Source organism: Labeo rohita, chromosome 7 (assembly GCF_022985175.1).
Source record: "Labeo rohita strain BAU-BD-2019 chromosome 7, IGBB_LRoh.1.0, whole genome shotgun sequence".
NCBI classification, from domain to species: domain Eukaryota; kingdom Metazoa; phylum Chordata; class Actinopteri; order Cypriniformes; family Cyprinidae; genus Labeo; species Labeo rohita.
Window position 1 is genome coordinate 38,818,826 of NC_066875.1, and position 3,639 is coordinate 38,822,464.

Sequence of the window (3,639 nt, forward strand, 5' to 3'; positions counted from 1 at the left end):
AAAAACATACACCATAAAGAGAGAGAGAGAGAGAGAGAGAGAGAGAGAAAAAAAAAACCTGTATTGCTCCGACTCAGACCTCAGAGGCAGCTCTCAGTTTGACAAAGCGCCTGTCCTTGCCCCTACGTTTTTTCACTCTCTCTTTCTTATCCATCTTGTATTTGATTGCTATTTACCGCTATTAAATGCTGCTTGGGAAAAACAGTTCTACAATCTATTGGTTGTTAGACATTGGTATTTTGTATTTTTCCATGTTTTGTTTCTGTGGCCTCCAGGGGCTTCAACCAGGTGCCGTGAAGGTACTTCACTGGGTCAAGGGAGAAGATACTAATAACAAATGTGTTTCACAATGCCACAGAAGAACATTTTTTGTCTAAACGGTTCTATAAAGAACCTTTAACATCTGAAGAACCTTTCTGTTTCACAAAAGGTTCTTGTGGCGAAAGAAGGTTCTTCAGATTTTAAAAATGTAAGAAAGAGATGGTTCTTAAAAGAACCTTTGACTGAATTGTTCTTTGTGGAACCAAAAATGGTTCTTCTATGGCATAGCTGTGAAAAACCTTTTAAGCACCTTTGTTTTTAAGAGTTAAAGAGCAGTTTTTAGTGCACTGGATCTAAAATCTAGTCAAAGTATTATTCAGCATCATTTTATCAACCAAAATGCAGGTTAGGGCAACAAAAAGAGTTAGATCGGGTAAGATCGGGATAAGTGGCCCTTAAAGAAGCAGTTCACAGTATATGTTTAGAAAAAAAATATTCACCCTCGTGTCGATCCAAACCTGCATGACTTTCTGTCTTCTGCTGAACACGAAGGAAGCTATTTTAAAGCGAGTTTTGACGTTTTATGTTATGCAATGAAAGTTAAACAGGTTCAAAAACAACTCTTCTTTCGAGTTTTTTTTAAAATATCTTCTTTTGTGTTCCACATAAGAAGTCATAAAGTTTAGAACGCACGTGAGAATAAGTAATTAGCGACTGAATTTTTTTATTTAAAAAATTGCGACATTTGTAGGTTACTATCTCTACGTGTAGGTGACATATTTCAGGAGGCCATTATTAATGATGAGGTATGAAAATGATTGTTGAAATTGCAACGCAGCCGCCATCAATCATTATAGGGAGAGTCACTATTTCATGCAGAGATTCTGAAGAGTTTGACAAGCAACGGTATATTTGATATCGAAAGTCACACTTTTGCTGAGAATAATATAGAGTTTGGTGATGATGACGGTAGTGATAATGGAGAGGTTGACGCTTATGAAGAAACGTTTGAGATGAAGATAGGGTTCAAGATAACAGGGTTTAATGAAGTTTAGTGATGTGAGTAGGCTGTAGCAGTAAAACCGAGAGTCAGGCATGACTGGGCATTGTTCGGTGAGGAGTTTCACATCAACAGGGCGAGAGGGGGCGTTGTGTCGTTCTCTCTCGTCTCTCTTATTGAGAAGGAGGGAGGAAAAGAAGATCATAGAAGAGAAACAGAGCCTGGGGATGATAAAGTCTGTACAAAACCCAAATCTACAGTACATGAGAAAACAAGTGTGGTTCAAAGTTAGCAAAAGTGTTTCTTGGTTTTAAAGGCAATAACTTTAGATAAACAAGATAAGCTGCAGTGTGATTTGGCTCCATTTTCAAAGTCTCAAAAAACCCGATTCACTGCCGTCAAAAGTTGCCCAGAGTCAAAATGAAACCCCCATCCCCACAGAAAAGACACACACAATCACACAGGTACGCACACACACGCACAAAGACACGTCTGACAAATACATGTAACACACACACGGGTTTGTGACCACACTCTTGTCATCTCAAGAGTGCGACGTCGTGTTTTACCAGAAACACGTCGTTGTCTCCGTCGACTCTGAAATATCACTGTACCCCCGCTGACATTCAAATCAACACACATGCACAAACAGCTGATGTTATAACGTCGTCTGAGACATAATCAAAGTATCACAACTATTTACAGTATGCGCGGAAATATTGCTTCGAATATTTTTAATAAACAAATATAATGTGCTATATTTTGTATATTAATTTAATCCTTTTCTCATGTTAATATTATGCCGTTTCCAAAACGTACAGAACTTTGGTTCATGTGTTATTCAGAAATGCATAAAATATTTCCATTGTCATAGAGAAGTAAAATAATAAAAAGATTGTTTAAAACAGTTGTACAAATAAGTGTTTTATAACTCATATTGTACATAAATTGCAAGTATTTAAACAGCTCTAATATTTACAACAAAAAGTTATGATGGGGAAAAGAATGCAATGTTTTGATTTTTAAGAATAGTAAAACTGGAAAGCACAAGGTAACTTTCAGAGTCAGTGCACGTTAATTCAGTATAAACGTTTAAACGGCAAAACGCTTGTGGTGAAACGTTACATGTAGAAAATCATGTTGTTTTGTTCAGTCTTTATCTGAACATCAATTGACCTGGATGTTTTTTCCCTTCTGATTTTGTTTTTTACCAAACACATCTTAGTTCTCTCCAAACATTTTTATGACCCATTTCTATTTTTTCCTTGTGCTGTGTAGTTAATATATGTGATAAATTAATAAATGTTGTAAACTTCACTCAACCTAATTTAGATTTTATGAATATTAGTTATTAACATTGTTTTTTGATACTATATTTCAATTGTTCTTTTACAATTAACAAAATTTAGCGAGTGTATTGGTTGTATTTTAAAGGGTTCTGATTGTTTATCACTACAGCTTAATACAAAAAAATTAATTTCGCTCTACCATTGTAGTTTGTCTGGATTTTTACCTTTTCTGTACTGTAAAATTTTTCTGTCTGTGGGAGGACATGCAAACGAACAGCCCTCACCACCACTTCTATCTGGGAAAGTTCACAATCAGAATTAGATAAAGATTTCTTACTAGATCTCTTTCAGTCTTAAGACTATCAGGTTAAGACATTCAAGCTCAGCATAAAGCATATTACTACGGAAAATATGAGATGGGACCAGCACAAACAAAAGGTAAGTAAATGAGAGTTACATTATTGAAATTCATATTTGACCTATGACCCTACATAGACAGTAATTTAAAAAGATTAACAAATTGGGCATCAGGTAAAATACACACAGACTCATTGTTAGAACTAAAGAAAAAGGCACTTTCTCCTAGTAGTGCACATCCTGAGTTAAAAAAAAAAAAAAAAAGTGTCAAGAATATTTTACTGTGTATAAATTTAACTTTGTGATTTTTTTCCATCATGTTACTTCTTTCTTAATGATCCTGTATGTCACGCTGACCCCGTTCAGCAGTTAGGTGCTTGAAGAAGTGTTCCTTCTATTTGACGAGCTAAAGGGTGCAGGAAGTAATAGAGTTTTATATAGTATATATCACGATCGTACATGACACACATACACACACCTGTTAACTCTAGAGTCTTCCTTTTCCTGCCCTGAAAATTAACGACAAATGGCATAGAGCCAAAACACAAGCGCACAACCATTGTGTTGTGTGCGTAAAATCACAAGCTAAAGAATGTCAAAGGTGTTTTTTTACACACACACAAAAAAGTCATATTTTTTCATTATAAAACAGATTTTAAAAAAGGAAAGACATACAACACCTTTATCAGCTTTGTAGGTGAAGTTGTTTTGCACTGAAAGTAGACATGGAAA